This window comes from Typopeltis vanoorti, chromosome 9, assembly GCF_054136105.1.
Source record: "Typopeltis vanoorti isolate ZY-2024b chromosome 9, IOZ_Tvanoo_1.0, whole genome shotgun sequence".
Taxonomy (NCBI): Eukaryota; Metazoa; Arthropoda; class Arachnida; order Uropygi; family Thelyphonidae; genus Typopeltis; species Typopeltis vanoorti.
The window spans coordinates 117,960,577-117,988,426 of record NC_143557.1 but is presented as its reverse complement, the minus strand read 5'-3'; the positions used below and the strand labels follow the sequence as shown (position 1 = coordinate 117,988,426).

The following is a 27,850-nucleotide window of genomic DNA, read 5'->3' as shown; positions in this document are numbered from 1 at the left end:
GTATAATATCATTCGTAGAGAGCAGTTTTGTTAACTGAATTTTGATTTTTTTTTTTTTTTTTTTTTTTGCGAGAATGCTAACCTTAAAAATAAAGATCTACTTAAGTACTTATTTAACATATTACATATTTCAGCAGGGAAAAAACGTTTCGCTAAAAACGTTTAACGTATTTGAAAACGATATTAACAGTTGAAACGATTTGAAACAACCCTTTTCAATTTTAGTATTCTCGCTCATACATATGAAATATATGTTAAATAAGTATCTGGTGTATTCGAATTGCAAGCTTTAAAGGGAAGAACATATCAGTCCGTTAATATTTCTGATATCTTAGAATGCAGCTATCAAGATATTCTCTATATGGATTATCCACGAACGGTCGTAAACCTATCGTACATCAGTACTACAGCGAAGCAGCGGTCTCACACTGAGCAATGAAATTCATCTCATTCGAATCGTGGAGCATGGAGTCGAATCTGAACATGGTTATATGCAGTAGGTTCCTGTTTAGTTCCCAAGACTATCAAAGCAAAACAACAGTTTTCTTTTGATAGTCTTGGAAAGATTATCAAAGGGAAAACTTTGATAATCTTTCCTAGGCGATTACACAGGTACTGAGTAATCGCCTAGGAATAAACAGATCCCGTGATGCGGAAAGAGCATCTTAAAAAAAATGAATTTTATCAATGCGGGATCTCTTTTTTGTGTAATATCGATTTGCATATTCATCCAGAAGCATGTTTATAGGCATGCATGCAGATAAAGGATAAAGTCCTGTTCGCTATAATTTCTGCCGAGACAGTATCGACCCAAAAGCTCTTAACAAAGGTACAGGAAATATCAACCTTGATGTAAAAGGGCTGGAAAACGCATGAAACATGAAAATTAAGGTCCATTCTGATCTATCTGACTTGTTGAGGCTTTATCAGCTATTTGGCTGCCGAAATTCATCTTTCAAAACAAGGTGCGCTATAGATCATGGGAATAAGTTCTGTTCAATGAGCCGATAAGAGAAAATAAAAGTATCATTGTAATTTGCTAAAGCATTCATCTATATATTTGTTTGATTGTATTTTTTTCAATTTCTCGACGCGTCTTCCCACTCCATGACATCAGAGTAAACCCTCCTAGGAATGAACATCTTTATCCTTCGTTACACTTGGAAATTGGTGCGTCATTCAAACCTTTTTTAGTCTTTTAATAAATGTACTAAAATACATCAAAAGTAAAAGAAATTCCGATTAAGTTTGCATCAAAATCATCAGCTATTTGCTTTTCTTACTGAAGCTTGTAACTAAATTATCAGTAAAGGGCAATGTACAAGACGACAATCCTATAGATATAAAGCAACCTATATTTGTAACGCTCTATTGGAAGTTTCTTTTATATCCTAGGATTGCTATCCTATTAGTAATTATCTTAATAACACTCGTATGGTTGCGGTACTTGCATGTAATAAATGCGATTTTTAAAAAAGAGGCGATTATGAAAAAGCGAAAACTAGAAAATCTGTTTCATGCACAATTGAAAGTTATGTTTTCAAGTTCCTTGTTAAAGATATTTGTCAAATCTTCTGTCCGCCTTCCATGTATTTTGCATCAAGATAGTTTAATTTCATTACTGTCTTTCCATAAGGTGAGCGGTAGCGTCCAGGAAAGGAGGTAAGTGGGGAGACAGGAACATTAAAATTATTGTGTAAAGAGGAAAATTATTATCACGTATAATTATGAACGACTTTTATATCAGCCACAGCTTCGGCAGTCGCCAAAAAACTCGATATAGTTTTTTGTACAAGGCATTACTTTTCACTTATGCAACTGCTAACAATGTATAAATCTAAAATCCGTCCTAACATAAAATAATATATCACATTTTGGATGGAACATTCAAAGTTTCACTAGCCGCACTTGATAATATTCTGATGAGGGCGATCAGATTAATTGATGGTTTCTTTCTCACAGATGTTTCTGTGAGAAAGGGATCTGTTTCTGCCTTATGTCTTCTACAGGTACTTTCATGGTCATTGTTTCGCTAAATTGGTCATCATTCCTCCGCTTTCTTCCAAACAAAACTGTAGACACGAAAAGCTACTGGTCAATGTCCACTTACCAACCACCTCAAAACGTATCGAACAGACTTCTCCTGCTCTTTTTTTTTCATTCCAGCTACCTCTATCTTCTGGAACAGCTCTCCCTCAGTCCACTTCCTCAAAGACTACAATCTTCAACTATTCAAAAAACATGTCAACAAATGTCATCTTTTTACATACACTCGACAATGATGTGCTATAGGTTATGCTACCTTTCGCGGGTCAGATTACACACACACACACACACACACCACACACACACACACACATATATATATGCCCAAGTCGTGCAACTCACCACCACTGACCATTTCAAAATGAATTCGAAGAATTTGTAGTAGAAAGTAAAAATCTTTGGCAAAAAAAAAGAGTTATCCACGCTAGTTTAAGTAAATTTCTTATTGCTATGCCAAACAGTATATATAACGCACTCTTTGCTCTTAAACTAGAAATAAATGAAAAAAAAAATAACCACAATATTTTAAAATTTCCAAATTAACTTCCAAATTAACTTTTTTCACTCTAATTCCAATTACACTTTATCCTTTGGCTTGGGAATTCGTCTCTATCCTTTTCCTAAAAAAAGAGAAGAAACCTGAGATTGGTTTGCCATCCAATTATCATTCGATTTGGCTTATTAATTACAGCAGAAACCCAGTCCAGAGCGCAATAATTTATAAAAATAGAGCAAAAATAAATAAATATAAAGTTGTACGTTTTAATTATTTTATGTATTAATGCGTGGTTTGTGAGGAAATGATTATTGAATAAAAATTAAAACTGAATCACACTACTTAAATATTTTAAATTCAATACTTAAAACTGAGTCATTTTTTAACTGGAGGGAAACACGCAATTAAAATTACATTCTGCGCGAAAAATCACCCCTAGTTCTAACACTAATTCCATTACATTTATTAAAATTCTTGCAAAAATGGAGAAATCCATAAAATCTACCTTCGATATTTCCATGAATATATTCAAAGAATTAAGATTCGTCAAGTATGGAGTCTGCACTGTATTTATATAATACTAACTTTTTACTATATAAAACAACTTCCCAAAATGAGATTGCTATGGTATTGAAAAGAAGGTTCTTGTCCTCTTTAAGTTTCCTGCTTTGTATCTGACGAGAATCAACAGTTTGAAAGAGCTGTCAGACTAGTGAAACCTTAATTTAAAGCACTAATAAAAGCTGAACATACGCGCTCCCGGGCAGAGTTCTTGTCTTGACAGTTCAGGTCTTGTCTTTTAAGATAACTCCGAATGGCGAAGGCTGCATTCTAACAAGCGCTCTGGTTAGTCACAAACATTCATGCAACAGCAGTATTCGAACTAAGCTCTGGTTGGCTGGGTGGATGCTATCCACTCGGCCAGCTAGATCAACAAATTGCACAAAAACTAAATTTATCCTTTTTAAATTAAAAGAGTACGGAAGCAGACCTGAGAGCATACACTTACCAATATTTCAACATATGCATTGAACACAATTTGATATGGAAAGGTCATATTCAATCTGTTATTAACAAGATATACTGTACATCGTATAGATTACATTATACTGGTGTCTCAAATTTTAACATTCTATTATGCGATAATATACTCAGATATATTTGCAAATGGAAGGGTACTTATAAAATATCTGTTGCGAATTATAAAATTTACGTAAGAGACTCTTAAAGAAAATTTTCAATCAAATCGCATACTGCAGCGAATTATTCTATTTCGAATTTTTATATCAAAATGAAGACTGGATAACTTTCATTAAGTAGTAGCGTATATCCTTAGGCAACATGGTTCTTTTCCAGATTTCCGGTTAAAAAAAGGATCCTGCAGCGACAGTTTATACTCCTGACACCAAGAATTTTTAACTCTCTCTTAATGTCAAGCTCTGAGAGATGAGAAATCTAAAGTAATCTTTCAGAGGATCAAGATTGTTTCTTGAGACAAATTATTGCTAAATGTTTATTTTTAACTAAACAGTAATGCAAGCGAAGAGGGTTTCTGTATTTATGTGTTTCGAATTATTATTATTATCATCATCAATTCCCCACACAGATGAGATCTTAAGACCTATAACACGGCCGTGCGAGCTAGTGATTATGGAGATAAACGGAATCATGTGTTCCTTGACGAATTCGGGGGGGGGGGGAGGAGTTGTATTTAATACTTATTTCATTATTTTGCTTACATTAATTCAAATTAATACTAGAAATGCCTGTTCTGCTATTTTGCGTGTAATATAGTCTGATCCAGCTAGTGTGTCATACGTTACTAATAAATCTATGGATTCTATCCCCCCTTGGATTCAAATTGTAAAGAATCTAGCGCACGTCTCTATACTATGTAAACTAAATTGCATATTCAAGTACTTCGATTTCGAAATTTAATTATGTATTTTAACATGCATTTCAGTATAAAACAGACAATTACAAAACGTTGAATTAACAAGAAATATGAAAGTAGTGTGGACTGCAGAGTTTCGCTAATAAGTAGAAAAGAGTGGGCATGATCAAAACATGTAAAGGGATTTTACAGAAGTCCCCCAATAGCAATAATCTGTCTTTGCCATTTTTTCCCCTCTCATCCTTTAACCAATACGCAATAATATTGCATCATAAGTTCCACTGAGTTTACTGTAGGATATTATCATACAAAAAATCAGCTCCTAGAACTCAGAAGTGAATGTCAGCTAGAAAAATTCCAATGAATAATAAACCATAAAGATATGCTGTGATAAATAGGCACACAGAGATTGGGGGTGGGGAGGGCGGCATGGGGGGAACTGACTTAAGCAAGCGAACACGGAGATAAAGGAAGCTATTCCGGCCCACTCCAAAGAAGTGTGACTCATTTCTGCGAAAAAATTTCTAGTGTGGATGCGCAGACTACAAGATACTACCAGTCTATATGTAATAGGATACTACAATTCTACATTAATCATGTCTTCAAAAAAGGTCTTTATGAATCTATGAACAAATTAATAGCTACCCATGCGCCTGCAAAAGAATTTAAATAGCTGCTTGCAATACTTGTAGAAACGTCTGCATCCTGGTAATCCACCCCGTGATTGTGTCAAGAGTAGGTGATTACATTTTTATCGAGTGACAAATTCTATCTCTCCTTTGACGGCTTCTTTGTTCTCTCGAGAAACCTGAGATCTTTCACCAGGAACTTAATAATATGCCAACAGCATTACGTTCTGGATGGAAGACATGTTTCCGTCATATACGAATGATGCTAATTTCCCACATCAAAAGGGCGTCAACATTGTACTGGACAATATCCGCATGTTTTTGACCATCGGCACATTGCTTTCAAGGGTCTAACTCGATGCACAAGGCATAGCGACTCTATTATTGAATCACTTTAACGCTGTGTTCTACCTATTTCTCTATCGCCCGCCTCACTTCGTTGCAAGCCACATTTTAGCCGAAAATTGAAGCCAGGTGCCGAGGCAGCTCAAACACACAAGTTTCGAACACGCTTTCTACCACAAATAATTGCTTTAAAGAGATAACAGGTAGGGGAAAAAATGCAATAGCGTCATCCAAATGGTTGTGCTGTGCACTCAGGCGAACCTATGTTTATTAGATGACATGAACGAGCAGTGTTACAAGAGGCTGTAATTAGAGGTCATTAGTCCATCCCACTTGTTAGATGGACAAAACAGACATCAGTTAGTACTTCATCCGGTCTATTCAGAAAGCGTACATCCACTGGTATAAAGCTGGTGTCTAGATTCATCATTCAAGTATGCCGGTGTGAGGGCAATAATCATACAGGGGTTGACAGAAATGTTGTCACATAAACATGGACTGATAATGAGGGGAGGGGGGGGAATAACTACTATTGAAAATGATTATCGTTAAATACAAAGTTTTTTTTAAAAAATTGAAGCATGCGATAACCATTACAGGAATATTATTTTTAAATTGAATTTTCACCACAGAATATCTTTACATGTACTGTATTTAAAAATAAAACATATCTAACGCCCATCCGTATTAATTCGAATATTTTAAAAGCAGAATTCAAACCGTTTCTAGATATATCTTGAAAAACACACAAAACTGCGGTTTGCCTCCAACAGTTGTGCGTGCCGCCTTGCAGGCCATCTGTGAATGCTTGCCACGCAGGTGTGTTATCTCCAAGTGTCACAGATCACGTGTTTTTTCCATATCATTAACTGCTATACAAAAGCAATCAGGTCTCTCATAACGAAGCAACTATTAACAAAGAAACAAAAAATTGAAATAATGATATGATTATTAGGAAATAGATAGCTATTTTGCATTGAGATATTAAGAGGACCCAACCGCTATCTGCAAAATCCAGATTATTTGCTATTACGTATAATTGAGATTTCAGAAATCATCTACCCTTTCTTAATGCCAAATGGATGAACTACTAACTGGGGAAATATTCGAGAAATTTCATAAGTACTTGCATAAGATATTTACTAAACTATTCTACTAGCGTACAAGTGATATTCTGATCAACCACTTTGTGATGTCATGGGCAATGATAAGAGCCTCCAAACACGGAGTCATGCATGGCGGACGACAGAGAATAGAGCAATTTACTAGCAAAGCCGTGATATTTGTAGTGAGGTTTTTTTCTTTATTTCTATTGTGCGTTTTCATCTCTTCCTGGGTGGTCATGGCCGATAAGACTGATTAGGAAACGCCACTTTTTTTTGGTGCGCTTAAAATGCAATAATCGTACTCGTTATGATGGTCATTCAGAACTCTTCTCTCCTCCCCACTCATTTCCACCGCGAACTGAGTATGAGTTTCAGTAGGCCTTTCACTGACGACTCTCGCTACTTAGTATAATTTAAGTTTTTGTTGTTTTGAATGTGAAGATTAATCCATCTATTCTAAATAACGAAAACTGATTCCCTCTTTTGGTGAGTGGTGGAGTGAGCTACCCACCAGTCAGTAGTCTGTAATCTCACACCCACAGTGTATGAGAATAAGTATATCATACAGATTCTTATCTTGAATGGTAGGATTCGATTTCTAAAGTCGTAAGTTTTTTCTCCCTCCTTTCTTGTTTTTAGTTAAACATGTATACACTCATGCTTGACCACTTCCTTTAGTAGAACATTCCATTAGCGTAATATCTAATCATTACACTTACCGCAAGGAAGCGCAAAGCTTCTATGCTATACATGAATGCCTGGTCAATGACGTCACTTATGACACAACACCTTACAACACCACCAGTTACTACATGCAATTCACCCACGCTTATAACTCACTTTTTTTTCTCTCTCTTGCTTTCTAGTCGTACGGCCACATCCTGTGAGTCACACGAACTTTTCTTCATATCCTATAACTAAGTTTTTAATAAACACTGTTCTACAGAAAACATTTAGCTCGGAGTTAGTGGGGTGGGGTGGGGTGGGAAGGGTGATCTTACCGTAGATCGAAAAATGTTTACTGCGGATGTGGTTTCATTATCGTGCCTACTGTGTGTTAGGGTGGGAAATATTTCCGAGAACCATCCTCGAGGGAGGCTATTTCGTATTTGAGGATGGCGCAATATAATTTTCTTTAGAAATTCGTGTCTAAGACAGAATGTAAGGCGGGCTATTTTTCCAACGAAAAACATGCCAAGCCCTATGATTATGATGCACTTGGAATACTCAGAAATGTGAACTTTCTGGACACCCAGAACTGTATGACCTTTCAAAACTGCGAGCTAAGTTATTAAACTTCTTAAAACTGAAAATAATATTCTTCCCCCCCCCTCAGAATAAAAAAATAATAAAAATAATATTTAAAAAAGATTCAAATTACGAATACACTTTACATAAACTAAGTGGTTTTGGAAAAGCGGCAGACATTTGTATGCACAATACTGATACTTAATAATATTTTTATTTCACCACACTGTTAATTAATAATATTTTATATTATGTGATGCCATTTTTACTTATTCTGAGAATGATTTATTGTTATCATTTACCGATAAAAAGCACTGTTTATGAAGAACACTGAGAAAAACATATAGATTAACGGGTTCTTCTCATTGAGGATATATATACGTCAAAACTATTCCGCATCAACCCATCATTAATTATAATTACATTTTACATATAGAAATCAGTATGTTTGCATTTAAAAGATATCACTAAAACTGAGGTGTTTCTCAAGTTAAAAGTCCCCCCCCCCCACTTCCAAATATTGAACTAGCAATACTTGTCAAGATTTGTCTTAGAAACGATATTCATTTGCAATAATCATCTTCCGACTTTTAAAACACAAAAATTATAAGCAAATTAATACAAATGTATTATTAAGTTCGACTACAAATTATTTGTTTTTTAAAGATATTTTTGAATTTAAAATAAACGTTTTTATATGCGACTTTTTTTTTTCTATATACTATATTGCATTTCATCCTGAGAAAAAAAATCATTCTACAAAAGCACGATGCATTTAATTTCAAAACTTGTAACAATCAAACTCGCTTATTTCAATGAGGAACTGGAAAACAAAGAACAAGAATGAATCATACTCTTCTCGCAACTGAACACTAACCGTTTCTATGAAATATCATACAAGTTTCTGGCATTGATTAAAGAATTGAATTTTATTTCCCAATATGAGGACAGTCATAGAGGACTCCAAATAAGGTGTGCCTGCAATTAACAATGACCTCTATGATTTCTAATCTCTGTGAAACCAAGGTCAAAGTATAGCAGATGGTACTGAATAGAGTTAATGGTGCTTATTGTACTATCATATTTCCTACGATTGTCGACGAGCGTGTCCCTAATAAAAGTTGTCGACAGCCTGATATCACTTAAAGTGTTGTAAATGGGCACTCACTTTACGGCTGCGTGGAGGGAAAAAGCGAACCATATTGGTCAATGTTTATATTCCCTCATTCCACAACTGCAGCATCTCTTAGCGGGTTGTTCAGTGCGGCGACTTTCAAGACTGCCGTAAGGCACATTTAGGGTAAGTGATGGTCACACTCCCGGCACGCATGTTTCCCCTTTACAAGGGACCTTTTCCGTCCTTACGGCACCACTTTGTCGTACCGCCCCACCTGAGTACTGGGTTCACTTCATTCTGTTACAAATTGCAGGGCTATCATTGACCACCCTGAGTCTTTTGCCGCTTGCTATTTACGGGTGTTTACCCACAATAAACGAAGCCCCGCCAAGGGAAACAGTAAAACCATTTTCCGCATTTTCTCTCCCACAGCGAAATCCGTTCAGCTACAATTAAGAAAGTGTCTTAGCCGTGGTTCAGCCGCCATTTGCAATGCGTGTCCGGGAACTCAATTTTTTTGTCTTTCTTACAAGTTTTTTTTTTTTTTTTTTTGTCACGGAGAAGGAAGAGCCGTGATTCGTCTGAAAGACTACATCGCCACGTTGTGGCGGCTGCTTCTGTATCCGTTTCTCCGCTGGCTGGGAAGTCGATCGATAAGGACAAAATCGACACTGGGATGTCGTTGTCCACTTGCGGGCTTTGGGTAAAAGGGGGTGGAGCTTGACGAACATTCCGTTCGATAATACATGCGCAGTAGCATCCTTCGTTCGATATTGTCTGTTCTCTTTTAGCATTATGCAAGGGGCACAAGATGGAACAAGAAAATGGCCGACATGATAACAATACAATCACATATCGCACATGATGTGGTATTTCATTTTAACAACCTAGCACCACCTAACAATATTAATGTATCGTAGGTTTATAACCTCACGTGGTTGGGATTCACATAACAACAACAACAACAAAAAAGAGCACAGGTCTAATTTCATATGAGACAATAGTAATTAAAAATGCTTTTCATAATTCCTTCCGACAAACAGTGGGGCAAGTCCTGATCATTAAAATCGAGAAATGTTGCTTTGGGTCAATGAAGTCATTTTTTGTCTCATTCATAATGAGTGAAGCCTTGTGCATTTTTAATCTCAAATCAATCAAATTAGTGGTTTTAGCTTGGGTAGGCTTTAAACGCTTTAATTAGTTTTCAATATCGAAATTAAGCTTATATAAATTGAATTTTATTTTTCCGATATGAAAATACCCAGCACCTTTTGTTTCGCAATAGGTGGTGTAATTGCAGAAAAAAATATAGGTTTCAATCTCGTTTAGGATGCAAGAGGAATTTATGAGTTTTTAATTGGAAAGTTAGTAGGCCGGTTTCGTACAGACATTAGGGTTTTCACTCCAGGAAACTAGTATCCCCGCGAAAAACAGACAAATCAGCTAGATTTGTCTGTTTGGGAAACAAATATTTGGACTCATTTTTATAAAATGCGTCAACAATTGCAGCACGATTAAGGCAGAGCTTTCAACTAAGCTTTTTTTTTTTTTTCGCCAAAATTTCTGCATCAATCTGTCGTTTAGTCACAGTATGTTTTTTCATTTATGGTAAATTAAACTTTCTGACATGGGATGTTTACGGTATTGAGAATATTTTTGCCCTCTCTGGGTATCGGCCTGGTTTCGACGAGAATCAACAGTTCGAAATAGTTTTCAGGTCAGTGAAACCTAATGTAAGCACGAACGTAATGGCTCCCGGGCTGAGTTTGAGTCTTAAGTAGTGCAAATCAGCAACCCCGATGTCAGAAGTCATATTCTCATATGCTCTGTGATAAATTTCCAACCTTTTTAAAGCTTCTTTCTGTGATTATAAAATATGGATGGATCCATAATATCCTCGTATATCTGTCTCGATCCGAAATTCCAGGAAACGTTTTTAATCTTTCTTGTCTCAAGTCCCAAAGAAACACCTCGAGAATTTCATAAATTTAAATTTACAAATCTGAAACAGAAAAGTGTCTAATTTATTATTATAATTTTTAAGTTTAGTAAAATGAGCATGTGAATGAGTAAAATGAACACACACACACACACACACACACACACGAGAGGTTGCAAAACTTATAGCACATCAGTGCCATATGTGGAAAACATTCAACAGTAATGAGGAGGTTAATGATGACCTGTCAGAGGGCGTCTTTTGTTTCAATCCCATCTCTCTATCTCTTCTATGACTTTATCGACCTTCTTTATAGTGCTTACACATTAGAAGAGAAAAGAATAAACAAAAAAGTGAGATGAAGAAACGCATCTATACCCATGTATTATAACATTCCGTAAGTGGTTCCCCTGTTGAACTTAAATTTTCAATTAGTATATATATATATATATATTGAATTCAATTCTCGAGAATGTTATCAATGACATCTGATGATCATTTTTTTTTCTTCGATGTTATTACATAACGCTTACTAAAAGAAAAAAATCATTTAAAAATTTTTGATAGGACTTCATATATTACAGAGATAACCAAAGCAAAAACGACTGAAAGTAAATTATAAAATTCGATTTAGAAACGTGCTCAAGAAGTATTCCAGTCACGTATTCCTTAGATATGGCACTTTGTTCAAGATTAGTTTCACTTGCATGCTTATATCAAGCAGGCCTACTTCAAGATGCGTGCGAGGGGAAGTATTTATCGATGCTTTGGAAACACGCATTATGAAAAATCTTACACGTGCTGTATTGAGAAACTGCTTGTTTGTCACTCTGGAATTACGAAAAGATTTGTGAATGCAATCGGCATGGCCAGGAAATATTCTTCTACTTATAAAGCTTATAAAGGTGAAAATTACTCAAGATAAGCGTATAGAGTAAAAAATTGTCGGATTATGTTGCTGAGAGTGTCTGACTATTCTGGAACACGGATTCCGTTAATTCATTACTTTTCCCTCTTTAGCATCCATGTATTCGTGCTTGAACCACCACCCACCCATTAGGCCAGTGTCCCTAAACATTGTCAATTATGTCAGACGTGTCACACTTTGACTGGCGCAGCTAACTCTCTAACAACCCCCGCGTTTGTTTCGTGTCACGGTCTCCCGCCTCCCCGTGACGGAAATGCCAGCGAAAAGCGGCACCAGAATCAAGAGGGAGAAGATGGAAGGCTTCTGAGATGCCTTCCATATCGATCCTTCTGGCTTGACTGCAAAGGAAAGTTTGCAGACAAAGTAAAATGGCTACTTGGGCGACTTACAGGTTTCCTCCATGAATTACTGAATGTTTATTCGTAATCTGTTGAAATATGTATATATTGTTTTTATAAGCTAAGCAGGAAGAAAAACGCATCAAATCTCTATTCAGCATTTGTCGAAAGAAATCCTTCGTAAATGTATTTAAATCTGTAATAAATTTAAGGGAAGCTTCAGCATAACCAATCGGCTGAGTCTTTTTTGGGAATCTTTTTCCCCTGGACTGATGAAATGCAGCATAAAATTGTGGTTGTTTTCCTTGTTGCCGTGGCGATAATAATTTGCTAAGGCTTTAATTGCAACAATGCTTCAATGACTACAGAACATGTCCGATGTGAATGTACGATACGAAGTAGTTAATCTTCTTTTCTAAAAAGAAGGATGGATTTCAAATCCATTTTAACGTATAATAATATTTTAGCAAACTCTTTTCAAAACCGTTCAAATGAAATTAAATAGAGGAGATGGAAATAAGAAAGAATTAAAGCGATAAGATTTATCGATGTTTAATGTCAGTACTCATTTTCAGGATATTTTTATTTATTGACACGTATTAATAATAATATTGTTTTACATATGCGTCACAATTTTCACTTCGTGTTCTCTATATAAGTGTTTGTTTTATCATTACATTAGTAGACACATAATTTTTCTACTGACAATCTCGCGCAAGCAGAGAGTGGGTAGACTAGTATTGAATATTCAGAAATCCTACTCTAGAGACCAAACATACATCTTTTTTTCATTAATTTTTATTTCTCCAACAACAAACGGAAGATGGCCTCACACCTGGTAAAAAAAAAAAAAAAAAAAACTGGTTGACCTTATAAAGTCTGAACTCGAGTTTTTTCATACCACCAAACAGGCAACCAATCAGAAGAACATACCTAATTAACAGACATATTCAATCCTCAGAGCCTTAATTCCAATCCAAGAACCAAAATGAAAGCTGTTTGGAAATATTTACCTTACTTTACCTTTTGTGTGTCTGTAATGTAGTCGCGAATCCACTCCGTGTGGAGCTAACACTGCAATATGCACTTAATCAAGAGGCTACAAACACACAAAAATTGTGCCCTTTTCTACTTTTTACTGTTAAATCCTAGGCAACATTGAAAATGAACCCACATTCCCAGCATGGATAAGCACTGCACAAACCTGAGAATCCTGAATGTCAAAGAATACAGTTATTAAAATCGTGTTAAGAAGAACGCAGAAACCGATGGCGAAATAAATGAATTCAAAATAAGTATTGGGGGAGTGGGGGGGTGGAAGTAAACAGAAGCTGAGATACCTGTGTGAATTGTCACGTTACACTCATAGCCTAAACTGGTTTGTTTTCAACACCGTTTCTAATCCTTTCAATGGTAAGGAGAAACAAACAACAACAACAACATAAAAAAAGTTGCGGTTATCACAGGAACTTACTCAACAAAGGGGTAAGTTTCTCTATATTTATCACGCTTTCAGTGTGATTACTTCTCCACCGAAGTCGATTTGATGAATATAAATAAATCCCAAATAAACTGTGTTCACTCCGAAATTAACTTCTAAATCATTCTGGAAAAACAGAGACTGAAATAAATCATTAACATCACAAAACTTCAATTCGGAGTCTATGTAAGAACGGTATATTGATAGAGATTGAAAAGATAAAAAGCAACTAAAGAATTCTCAAGGCAAGATGAGAGGGAGCACTCAGAAAAATATATTACACTCTCAAAAAAAAAAAACGAAAGTAGAGCCTCAGTAGCTCAATTGGTTTCGACGGAGCACTTTGGTTGGAAAGACCTAGGGTTCGAATCCCGTCTATGACGCGAGGAATCTTTATCAGGGCTTTTCAATCCAAGGTGAGTTATCAGGTCTCATACGCAGGCGTGTGAGTGGGTGGGGTGGGGATTCTCCCGAAAACTCAGGTTTTTCGCTTCGTCTCTCAAAAACTATGCAAAATGGAAGAGATAGAGCCCCACCATCATATCTTTCTACTGCACATCCGTGACCGCACGGATGCGAATAAAGTTAGTTATTTATTTTTATGGCGAAAAGACATCAATGGTCATACTGCGTCAGATCACACGTTACTGCAGTACATATGGTAAACAGTTAGTAGGACAATCACAAACATCCATACCCCCTGGCGGGATTCGAACCCGCAGCCTCTTGGCTGAAGAGTGGATACGCAAACCATTCGGCCAACCAGGACCGCTGCGAATAAGGAACAGGGATGTTAGTTTGGGGATTACGATTGAAGCAAATAAGGCTCTGAGGCCAGTAATCTGTTTGTAAATTGCGTGTGTTCTTCTGGCCAGTTATGAAAAAACCAAGTTTCCAGGAGGAAGACCCCCATCACCGTATGAGACCAGCTAACTCCCTTTCAGTGGATAATTAAAAAAAAAAAAAATCATAAAGGTTCTTCGCGTCCTGGACAGTATTCAAGCCCAACTCTTTCCAACCAAAGGGCATCGTTAATACAGAATGAGCTATGGAGGCTCTAGGACAGGGACAACACTGGAGACGTCGAGAATGAGCACAACTATGAGAACTTTTTCATTTTCCTCTCCCCTCCCCCATCGTTAGCAGTAACACATGCGCAGAAGAGCAGCCAAGCAGTACATGACGAGCTTGCCGACGGCAAAATAATCATGGTATGAATACCATGACGACCTGATGTTTTTGCTGTTTTGTAGAGTGATAATTTATTCTTAATCTCTATAATTATATCAAATCACTAAAAATTGCTAAAAACTGTTTATAATAGGAATTCATAACATTCTGCTGGTGGACAAAACGTGAATTTCTACCTCTTAAAATAATCTATGAATAATCATTACTATTTAATGATTCATATGGAAGTCATCAGGCCATCCTGGCTTAGTCATGCGTCATTTGCACGTTTCATACTAAAAACTAGTGCCACAGAGCAGGAAACAAAAAACATTCTGTACCCTCCAGATCTTTTTGGCTGACTCTTCATTTAAGAATAAAACCGTATTTTAAGAACTGCGGATATTTATCAATGGAAGAGGTCAAAGAGACTGCTATGGTTTTATCGAAATTGTTTATCTTTTCCCTAAGTTGATAAAAATGTGTAAATGCCAAAGGAAAGTACTCTAAAGGCAAGCCTTTGAGATGGATGAAGACGATAACAAAGCCAATTTTCAAAGACATTTTGATAAGTTAATGATGAATATTAAAAATCCACGAAAGGTAGTTTAGGAATATCTGTAATGTTTGTAATTTTTTTTTTTTTAATTTATCGGACATTATAAATGTTATTCATCTATCAAACTATGAAACTTCTTTCAGAATCGGTCGTTAGCGAGCCCAAGCGAACAATGATATCGAATGAAATGGTTCTCATTCAAAATAATAATAATAATAATAATAATAAATAAGGAATGGAATGCACATTTGATGACTTAAGCTATCTTGGCTTAAGTCTTACAAGAAATCAAATCTTAGAAGAAAACAGTGTAATTACTAAGAGACGATGAAACAGCTAATTGAATAAAATATGTAGTTGTATTAGAAAGCCGGTATCCAACAGATTACAGATGTCGGGAAGCATCATACTAAATAAATTTGTTTTCCGCTGAGTCATGTAGGGGAAGAAGTTATCCGAGGAAATAATTACTTGCTAAAAGAAGGCACATCAAAAGACAAAAAAATTATTTTCTTTGCCTTTATTTATTTTTTATTTGCACTCCACTAGAACTGTTTTCCCTTTAAAGGCTTTTACCATGGAAAAGCGGAAATGGCGTAGCACACACCACTTCTCTTCAACCCCTTAAATGACGACCTAGTTCAGTGAGCCGAGCAGTTGCTCATTTTGACAATTCTGGCCAGCCATCGTCTGGTGGCTAATGAGATTGAGAAACGCCTTACACACATTAAGATTGTCTGCAGCGCACCAGACTACTGGAAAGGACAACACGAAAAACCACAGCAGAAATGACAGGATTGTAAACAACGTAAACAACACAATGTCTGCCTTATTAAGGACGCAGCAATATATTTAGTTTTACGCTTTGTGCATATCACACAATCTACAGGAAATGAAGCAATCTAAGGATTACACCAAGCCATAGATTATCTTGAGTTTTTGAATGGATATCAGACATCTCTTCGTCGGACGTAACCGACCTTTGAAAAACGCAAACTTAGAGTTAATGACAAGAAGCGCCATCTGTTTATTCTAGACGACTGAAGTGCTTCTGTTTAAGCGACACACAACACCTCTTCACCTGTCGACAGACTTTTAGCAGGAAGAAAAGCAAGTTAATGGCTGAGGTAATTTCCACGAAACTTCACAGGTGCAGGTTTTAATAGCCTCCATAAAATAAAAGAGTGGAAAAAAAATCAGATTATAATGATGGAACTATACAGCAAAATAAAGTGAAAGGTGTGGTCAAAGACGGGTTGTAATGTTCTAGGAAACCAGCAAAGAATTTTATGACAAACATAGTTTTCTGGTTGTTTGGAGAGACTTCAAAAATGAACAGATGGCAGAAGAAAACAGAAAAGAGACTGACGATATAAAAGTTCTTATCAAAAATTTCATAGACTGGTTCTTTTATTTATGATTTTTAGCATGGTTATCCTTAAATAGTTCATTTTGGCATTCATGAGTTTTTTTTCAGTTATTTTTGCTAAATTAAAAAAAAATAATAAAATAAAAAAAACTTGGAAGCTACTTGGCATCGGTAACAGTCATCTTGACCTCTTCCATAAAGGTCTCATGACGGCAAGATCTGATAGATATTCCAAATCGGGCAAGTATAAGTAAAGATGAGCAAGCTTTATTTGCTCAAGATGCATTATTAAAAAGGGCGCAGATTTACAACAATTAAATGCAAGCATGAGCTACATTCTTTTTCCATCCCAAAAGGCTTTGCGCACTTGTCCTGGTTATAAACACTTAAACATGTTTTCCCTTCTGAATAAAAGAAATGGCGTTAACATGCCTTTACCCGAAGAGCTATTAAAGAAAAATTATTAACCTTTCAAAATGCTTAAAGTACTTCATAAAATAACTGTGCCAGCTACAGAGATATCCTTCGTGTATGTGTTTTTCATCACACTGTAGCATCCTGGTGGTGGTTAAAAACTTGTACAACTACAAGGAATTGAAATTGTGGAAAAATATTCAGATAACCAAAATGTAAAAGCAATTGCAAACATTGTTTTAAAACCGAATAAGAAACTCAAAGATTGGAATCAGAGAGTTTCATGCTGAATATAGTAAACTATAAAAATATCGGCGATTACTAGCGTGAGCTAATGCAAGTAGTCCTAGTACGTAGACAATACCGGGCAACTCGCAGCAAAGGTGGTAAAGGTTAAAACAATGTGGGATTTAATATCCCCTTAATTTAAATAATGTTTATATCGCTGAAATGAAGCCTATTGGCTCTTTATATTTTAGCAATTGCGAACTTTTTTTTTAGCCTTCGCATAACATATGCGAAGGCTACAAAAACATCCACAAACAAATGATATTCTGACTAGGCAGTATAGATATACTATGCTGACAAACACAGGTGGTAGTACAGGTGATACAGACAATGTGACTTCTATACTGACACGACTTTCAGAGATAACGTCAAATTTTTGACGTAGTACAGATGTTGAGCGAGTAAGACTACAATTTGAATTCGGTGCCTTGCGTGCCTGCTATAAGCTTACAATCATTCCGTAGCATCGAGGTCGTGACGTTAAAAACATATCGGAAATATCATGTTCATATCAGCAGATGAGTTCCGTTGAAGAGGCTTTCGCACAAAGGTCCTAATACAACAGTGGGAAAGGGGGAAAAGAATGCTAGTGTGGGTGAAAACCAGCGTATTTGCCTGCTTCGCACATGGCCCTTCGTTACGGAAGGTTAACGTTGGCTATGGCACGTGAGTCTACGCTATCGCAGTTGTTCCCCCCCCCTGTTTTTGTAAACCAGGCGAATGTGTAAGTTAGGATAGTGAAGTCTATAATTTAGTTAGATTCGGATGAGTAGTAAAAAAAGAGAAAAAGGAAAACAGCACATCACTAACCTTTTTTTTTTTTTTTTTTTGTATATTCGTTTGAAAATAAACGATTACTATCTAGCAAGTTCAAACCACAGTTGCAGGTTAAATCCCAATAAAGTTTTTTTTTTTTTCTGAAGTTCGGAGTCTTCAAGATATCGTTAACCTTTATTCAATGAGTTATATATAACCCATTGCGCGCGCGCACACACACACACACACACTAGGGGGGGCTACGGCGCCCAACCCCCCCTTGTTCCGGACTGGTAGGCCGGTTTTCCTTGAATTCTGATGACTCGAATTTTGAAGACTCGACACTCAGGGTATCCCCCTGAGTGTCGAGTCTTCAAAAAGGGGGCTACGGCGCCCAATCCCCCGAGTTCCGGACTGGTAGGCCGGTTCTCCTTGAATTCAGATGACTCGAATTTTGTAGATTCGAAAGGGGTATGCTCCCCCAGCGCCCAACCCCCAGGGTTCCGGATTGGTAGCCCGGTTCTCCTTGAATTCTGATGACTCGAATTTTGAAGGCTCGACACTCAGGGTAGCCCCTGAGTTTCAAAACGTTTCAAATAACTTGACAAAAAATGTGACACAAAAACGTTACAAAAAAAGGCTTATCATTTTATATTATATTATATATATATTGTTTACAGCAAAATCGTGCTTCAAAGCAGTCGTATACGAGTTTGTTCTCTCACCGATAATGGTTTCATGGTGGTCCAACTATACGATCTATACGTAAACAGACACGTCTATAGATTTACCCATGCATAAAATGCATTCGGATTGCGTGATCATTAAGCAATAGATAAGTCTTCATCATATAATTATTATGTAAGCTTGGTTACTTTATTGTTCGCTTAGGATAATTGTTCCATTACTTTCCGAAGGTGACAGGGTGAATGTTAATACATTACAATAGTTTTTTAGCGTTGGAACATTCGCATGTTGGTTATTACTGCATGCCCCGAAAGTGATGTGATTTAATAATCAGATGTATTAAAAAAAAAGTGCTTATAATAACATTATCAGAGTCTGTTTATTAACATTTGCATACGGAGAAATCTTTAGCACGTAACTGCTATCCAATTCACGTACCAAATATATATATATTTCTAACATGAAGTTTTCTTTTATTATTTTTATTTCGTCCTTCATTCTTTTCCATATTCTGATGCATATTCGCTACAAACAGTTTCTCTCACTCTGTCTCATTTCCGGGTAATTAGATGTCGCGCCTATTACCGGATGCTCGGCTTACGAAAAAGAAGGAAGTTGTAATTACGTGGTTGGCACATCTCAATACGCACTATAATCACGGAATCCCATGTAGTCTATTTAAAACTTGGGTTTCGTTAAGAATTAGCGAGTTGGATTTCAACACACGTCTTGAAGCTATCAGCACTCCACTCTTGAGGGTACCATTAGTAAACAAATATTGCGTGCATTGATGTTATCACAATGATCAGATAGACGATTTTTATCTTTCAAAGATCTTATGTGAGAACTGGCGGATCTCTGTGCATTTTGTCCGTTGAAGATCCTTTAAGAATGAAGAAGGAAGCAACTTTTTTTTTTGTTTTTTTTTTGACAATTAGCTTCAATGTTTCTGAAAATGTATTGAGTAAATACATGAATTTATGGAGAAAGATGAAAAAAATCCGTTTTCGAAATGTTACTATTCCAGCAACAGAATGAAGATCTTGTGTTGGAATCAAAGGTTTGTACATATTTTTATTCAAAACCACAACACGAATAGTTGCAAAACTTATAATATATTGGTGCCGTGTGTGTGTGTGTGCATTTAAATTATAACTTTTCAACAAGTTAACTGCTATCACGGACGCATCCCCCCCCCCTAAATGTATGTTAATCTACACATGGGTTATGTCGTAAAAACTGAAGCGAAAACTGCATATTTTAAAAACATCATTATCTGAAAACGTTTCACAAACACTTATCTCCCATTACTGGATTCGAATTTTCATCATTCGGCGAAAGGAAAGCGTTTATCTAGTATTTACTATTTACCTATCACTGCCAGCCTGACTGGTTAATCCACGACTGGCGGTAGAGAACTTATAAGCAAATCTCCCCCATCCCCGTGTGAAATTAGAAATGTGAATATGAACATAATAATTTTTCTCTAAAATATCAGAAATTTCAAAACTGGTCTGCAGTTCACTAAGATGACCTCTAGATACCTTTTAAGGTCATACACTGAACACTAATCCAAACCGAGTTATGCTTATAATCGAAAGCATGGTAGTAACTCTTGAAACTATTGTAGCAATTCGACTACTCTCATCATTACGAACACAATTCGACCTGCTGTAACTCCGATTCTACGTTGAATATTATCGATTTGCCGCCTTTATTCGAACATCGGTAATCAACAGGACGCGGAATGCCAAATTCGAAGCTTTCAATCAATAAAAGAAAAATAAAACCTAGAGCACTTTGAAAATAGAAAAACGTCATAATTTTTTTCCCCCTCTTCCTCACAGGTCGCGCAGTTCAACAGATTTCAACCAAATTGGGAATATAGTAGATTCTTAAGTTGCTAAAGGTGCCTTGAGAAACTGTGGTTGGAATAAGGGGAAAAGATGGAGAAAACGCTTCCTTTACAAATACATCTAAAGATCTCAGTGTTCAATCATTTTGAACCTAATTTGAAATATACTTGTGGATTGTGTTTTTATGATCTCTTGATAGGTACAGGTTCTATAGTTAAACCGATTGTGACAAGTTATTTCCCAGTTATTTTGCCTGCTTTACCTAAAAAAAAAAAAAAGTTAGGAATAAACGAGAGAAAAAAACGATATAATTCTTATATCATTCTTTTATATTGACACCATCATTATGACAATAAGTGAACGTAAAGCCGTTTTTGATTGTGCACTGAAGACGTAAAATTTTGTTTTGCCTAATTATGCCGCTATAAATGATCCTACCGAAAGGAAAACTGAAACGATGCCACACAATTTAACAAGGTCAATTTTATTAAAATCAGTCCAACAAGTACGGAATTGTATCGATAGTATCAATATCAGTTCGAGTCCCTTTGCCAAATTTTGCCAATAAACTGAACTTTTTTTTAAGTGGCTCTCACCCATGAAAGGGTTATTAGTAAACCTATAGTATATTCTTACCAGGAGCAGCCTAAAGATTTTTTTTCCTATTTTTATTAATCTTATATATATATATATAGTCCGGAAACTCTGCTCTAGAGGCCAAACATGGAACTTTAAAGCGACTTCAGGCCTCCAATAAGCGGAGTGATAGTCTCAAACTACCCGTCGATGAAATCCATCTCCGTCTAAAGACAATCACAAACATTCATACTCACAGCAGGATGATTCATTGCCATAGTTGGCCCCTCGGCCAACCAGGCCGGCAACTACATGGACATCTTGTACAAAGGAAGAGGCAGCAACCGTAAGTACCTCATTAAAAAATAAAACTGCTGAGGAAATAAGTCAGCCAAAGTACTCAAGAAGCAAGCGTTTTATGTTTATTTGCGGATAATGCAAATTATCTTCTTAAATTCTAGCATTGTCATAATATGGCAGCAACAGGAGCATAAATTTTACTGGCAAATTAAAAACTACTGTTCGAATTGGTATGATTTCGTAGTGGAGAGATAAAATTTAACAAATTTGGTAAGAAGAATCGCCATACCTTGAAAAATTGCCTTCAGTTGTATGCAGTAAGGCATACAACTGAACATAATATTAGAGATTTAGATTTAATTCTTAAAATGTCCGTGTAGACAGGATTTAATTCGTAAAAAAAAATAGTAAGCTTTTTTGGAAACGGAATTCGATTTCTTTTTGTTTTAATTTTTGCATTTATCCTACTATGAAATTGCTGTAAATCGAGGGGGGGGGTCTGAGATGTGTCTGGTTTTAAATTAATTTACTCGTTATATAAATCAAACCATTTGCCAGCCGTCGGACAACTGGATGGCATATCCGCTCTCCAACCCATAGGCTAATCCAAATTCTACCGTGGGCATGGATATGAATGTCTTCAAGGGGTTGATTATTTTTGTCGCCTAGTGTGAGAGAACCCTCTGCTTATTTAAGGCCTAAAGTGGCTTTAAGAAGTCCCATGTTTTGGTCTTTAAAACAGGTAAACCGGAATGTTTACCTTTAGTCCACCTACAGTACTAAAATGTACGCGATAGGGTTGCCACCTTTTGTAGACGAATTCACATAAAGAAACAAAAAATAATATTGTAGACCTTATAAGCTCATATTATTTCATGTTACATGCATGTGAGCTGCTCTCCTGCGAGCTATGTGTCCATTGGCATTGATCTGCATATATCATCAAGCCTTAAAGAGGAGAAACGGTTATGATACGTTCGATTTACATTAAGGTCACAGCCCTCGGTCTTTCCTCAGTCCTAATGAGGTCTACATCAAGGATTTTATCACACCTTTTAGGTAGGCAAAAAGAAAGAAAAGAAAAAGAAAACTACTAACAACAGTCGATGGTGTAATACTTTCGAGTTGAGCACCCTCGCTTTCTCCTGCTGTGTGCCGATAGGAGACGGAAAGTAATGAGGAGAGGAGACTAGCGGCGTTATTTTAAGACCAACTTGTGCTGCACCGTATGTGTGTGAGCAGGCTGCATCCGGCGTCAGTGGCCTCACGTGCGCGCGCGCTCCCACACATACACACAAGTGTCTACCTTCGTGAAGAGGTTGTCATCGGCAAAAGAATGACTCTCATTAGCGGGTATGTTATGAAGGCAAACCGAGAAAGTGTGCTGTACGCTGAGGTTCAAATTGTCCCCGGGCAACTTTAGTAGGCGTGGTCAGGTGATATTGCTACTGACAACTGCTAGTGATTGACACATCTAACCACAGCAGCGAGCAATGAAGAGAATTTTTTTGTTATTATTTTTTTTTATTTTGCTTGTGATTTAATGCTGTCAGTAGTTGGCACGTGTGTTTTGATAACGGATAATTTGCATCCAGTTTTTACTCATGCAAACACGTTGCTTTCATCTATGACACCAATTTATCCGCCGTAATCTAGCAACACAATGAAGAAAGAAAGAGAAGAGAGATTCTGGATCATGAAACCATTTTTCTGTATGTGTAAAGAAAGAGAAAAAGAATTTGATGTTGTGGAAGTTACAAATATGCTTCTAAACATAAAGAGAAAGCCAAAGTCTCTCTCTCTCTCTCATACAATGCAGGAAGAAACTGAGAGAATCTTTTGTATATGTGTGTGGGTGGGTGGGGAGGTGATTAACCATATGCAGATTGTCTTCGTCAGCCGGTTAGATTTCACAAGATGGCTGTTGAGAAGACTAGCTATCCTCGTACCACCACAAACCGGCTTTCGTGTGTGCTAAGTGTCGACATGAAGTGCTTATTGATTTTCATGGCGGAGGCTACAATAGCAAGAAAATAAAGGATTTGTAAGACTGTCATTCAATTATGTTCATCGTGATTGAAATACTTCGACAGTGAAAAAATTTCTTTTTTTCGTCGTGTATATATACGGGATTTATGAAACATATATACTCGTGTGTGTATATATATATATATATATATATATATATATATATATATATATATATATATATATATATATATGTGTGTGTGTGTGTGTGTGTGTGTGTGTGTATATATATATATAGCCAAAGCCTAAATATTTAGTTTTTGTTTTTCTGAAGATATTTGTATAAAACTGACATGCATTTTCAATTTCTTTTTTAAATGCTAAAAAGTCTCCAGTTCGTGTAAACAAGGAAAATAGCAATTATCCTGGAACAATGCAAAATTTAAACCTGTCAAGTAAGTGGTACGCAGGTGTGGGAAATGGAAAAAAAATACCAAGTATAGAACGTCCATAAAAAACCTACAGCTTTTTGATAGACACTACAATTTAAAAGTAATCTAGTAAATCAAACGGATTTAGAAGCACAAAATACTATTGTTTATGGCTTTCGATTTTTAACTACAATTTTAATTTATTTGTTAGATATTTCGTAATCATTCCGTGAAGCTTTTTTTTTTTTCATTATTTTAAACAGTCATACTCTACATAAACGTTAACAGTCGAGAAAAGTTTCTGTTATATTCTGTTTTCTTCCCTTATTTTATTCCTGCGATTATAGCTTTGTCATTCCACTGGAACAAATCGTACAATGATGAACAACTATAATCTTCCTGCCGAAGACATCCATTTGCTTCTTCTTTGTAAATAAAGGGGTTAATGTTCCAAAATCGTGTTATCGCTGGCGTCTACAAGCAGGAAAAGCACACTTTGCCATAATTGCATTTCCAACGGATGTCTGGCTTTTGTTTCTTGCTACTTATTTACATATCATCTGAAGCAAACAGAAAATCTATTCGAAAAAGGTAACGAATCAAACGTCTAAAAACGACGTTTGACAGGACTACTTGGTTTTGTAACAAAATATCCAGCAGTGCCTAGTCGTCATGGACACTAGGTTTGAATTTTAATTCACGTTCTCTGGCTAGGATTTTGTCAGTTGTCAATTTGCCTGTCCTTTGGACCAAAAAACGACAATATTTACACACTTTGCACGAATTATTTTTTTTTTTCTTTGACGTAAGAGCAGTCCACTTCGCTGATCGTCACGGCAGTTATTTTGGTAGCACAAATCCGGATAAGCGAGAAAGCTAAAAACTAGCTGCAAATGCTTTCGTTCCAGAACACTACATCTTGGTGGAGATTGGCTCAGAGGACAACAGTGTCTAGTGATTGAGGTTGAAGTGCGGCACAAAATTTCCGCAGAAATGGAAACCAAAGACTAATCCGACATAATGTATGTGGTGAGACGTAGCCTCTGGTGTTCTTTTCCTTTTTTCTTCCCCCAAATCCCGTTCCAATTCGACGGCACTAGTTAGTGTAATTCTCTCGCACGAAGATGCCTGGCAATAAATCTTAGTTTATATCAACGACCCTGAATTAAACAGCATAAATATAAATAAAACAATAAAATTCATAAATTTATAGGTAAGTTACTCAGGTGTTGTGCTTATAACTTTGGATATATTGTGGACTTGGAGCAGTTCTTACGGTATGTTCATGTGTCATCACGTAAAAAATAATTACACAGATATTCTTTTTTTTTTTTTTTTAAGAAAAACAACAACAATCGAAGTCCTGCTCTGATCCGATACTAGTTAAAATCTTAAAAAGTGTCCTCAAATTTCTGTTTCGGAAGATCTTTAGCGTAGTATTAGTCACCAGTGAACTAAAAAGAATGGCCACCCATGCTAAGATAACGTGCTTCCGGCATGCCTTTGTATCGTTACGCATCACAAGACATTTTTAGTTATAAACTTCTAACTACTTTTACGAAGTAATACAAACGAAAAACATTGACGAAATTATATCTACGCGAGGTTTATAATTAGAGGCAAATGATGAAAAAACGAAATAGAAAATAGTTCATCGTCATAATTTATCCAATTATTATTTCATTTTATTTTTTCATTATTATTTTGTTTTATTTATTTATTTATTTTTTCTTTTACGTCGAAATTCTGAGGATTGATCTGACTTCAGAGACGTGTTCAATCACGGCAGCTATGTTTGAAGTTGTTCTGTTAACACGTAGTGAATGTACTAGCTATAATTGCAATACCTTAACAATTTTTGATTGTTTGCAAATTTTATGTATTGTTTTTCCTCTCTCTCTCTCTCGCTCTTTCTCTTCCAAGCCCTCAGGTTCTATATTTCTTTTTTTTTTTTTTCGTTTTTTTGCCTCCAAAATCTTAAACAGCTGATTGCATTCGAACAGTGCCAAAGAAACTAAAACTGTGCGACGTTCGAAGCCAATCTGTGTGTTTGGGAAATAAAAAAAAGGGTAGTTTTCCTATAAGAGAGCTCCGTAGCTCAGTCAGTATAGACGAAGCCCTTTGGTCGGAAAGACCTGGGTTCCATTTCCGTCCAAGACGTCAGGAACCTTTATCTGGTCTCTTTTAACTAAAGGTGAGTTAGCCGGTCGTCTCATACGATGGAAAGATTTTTTTTTTTCACCCGGAAACTCGAGTTTTTCGCCCCTGAACAGGTAAACCGGCCCCGTGAACACAGGACACACCGGGAGGCATAGGGTTAACTACCTTATCCTCGAAACGGTTGCGAAGTCCACAGCTAAATAACCTCAATAGTTATTAAATATTTAAGACAAGACACGTTTTCCTATAAGAAAAACCCGCCGCCAGTCTGAGACCAGACAACTCAGCCTAGAATGAACAAACGCCAGGAGAGAAAAAGAAAAAAAAATCATGCGAGTCTCAAATTTTTAGCCCATTCCAAAAGCGGGACTTCATGTTTCAGTTTCCATCACAGAGGCGTCCTCAGCAACCTACTGCCTATCCCCAAAAAGATACTCTGGCAATTTAAGAGTCATTCTGTCACACAATGCAGATCCGCATTGTCAAATTTCCTATATTTTATATGGACGTGATGGATTTATTCAGTCCATTCCATATTTGAGTTAACATTGCAAACTTTAGCCAGAATCTAATTTAAGTTTTTAGCGTTCATGTGCATATTCTGAAGTGTATTTTTATCCTCTGATTTACAAATACAACAGCTAATCTGTACGTGTATTATATACAAATTATAGTAATTATAATTTGTGTAGTTATAATAACAACTATAATTAAGTATTATAATTAAAACTATTTATAGAACTTTGAAATCACATGCAATGAATTATAAAATTTAAACCTTTTCTACATTGTGCTAAATAAAAAATTAATATATTTTTATTTAACTATATAGCTATGAATAATTATTATATATCTGGTTGTAATAATTAACGATTCTTGCGAAAGAAGGATCCGATTCAAAATAAATAAGGAGTGTGAATTAGAATGCATGTGCACACACTCGCACACAATGAACAAGTAGCAATTCAAATTTTGATTACACTAAATTCTGGAAGCATAAATAAAATATTACGAACGAGTATCCCAAAAAAAAATCACGATTATGTAATATTGGATTACTTATGACTTTTTTTAGTGTCGAACAATTTATAAAAAGAAATAAATAAAATAAAAACTACCACCTTCAGTAGTTGTAGTATTTCACTATCAGTTCAGATTCCGTTGTTTTCATAGCTTTCTTGCACTGGCGTATGCCCTCGGCTAAGAAACAGCTAAGAAACGACAAAATATTGTCTTGTTTATCTGCTATCCCCCCCTCCCAGTAATCAATAAAACACTCGGGGCACTTCTAGATCTCCGCACGCACTCCATGCGACTGGCTCCACCGGTAGCTTGGCAACTAGCATCACTCGAACACAACGCGTCGGCTTTCAGATAAGCGAGGGAGGAAGGACGACAGGAGAGGGGGGGGGGTTTGAGGCAATGAGCTGCTCACGTTCTCTGATACAGCGCTGGCCTTTTATTCGATCGCTCGTAGACGTGTGGAGCAAATACTGTCATCACTCTTGATGCACTGATTGCCCGGTCGACATCGTCTGTGCGCTTCGAGAGGACTCCCCGGGTCGTGGATGGTGCGTGACCTATAACCGGGTTAATGGCTATTTGATTGGCTCTCCTTTTATCAGCAGCAGCTGCTGTGCGTAACAGTAGACAAGTGAGTTCTCGTTTTAAGGACCTTCGTAAAAAGGATCGTCTATTTTAATAATACTGTGCAAACAAAACAGACTATCCAATTGTCTTCACAAAAGAC

At 36.4% G+C, this 27,850-nt stretch overlaps 2 protein-coding genes across 2 annotated transcripts in view; one reads left to right on the top strand and one right to left on the bottom strand.

The window, feature by feature from the left end:
* Positions 1–27,850, top strand: part of LOC150103460 (protein big brother-like) — a 67,831-nt gene that overhangs the window by 3,640 nt on the left and 36,341 nt on the right. The window lies entirely within an intron of this gene.
* LOC150103461 (phagosome assembly factor 1) overlaps positions 1–27,850 on the bottom strand; it is a 408,178-nt gene that overhangs the window by 376,431 nt on the left and 3,897 nt on the right. The window lies entirely within an intron of this gene.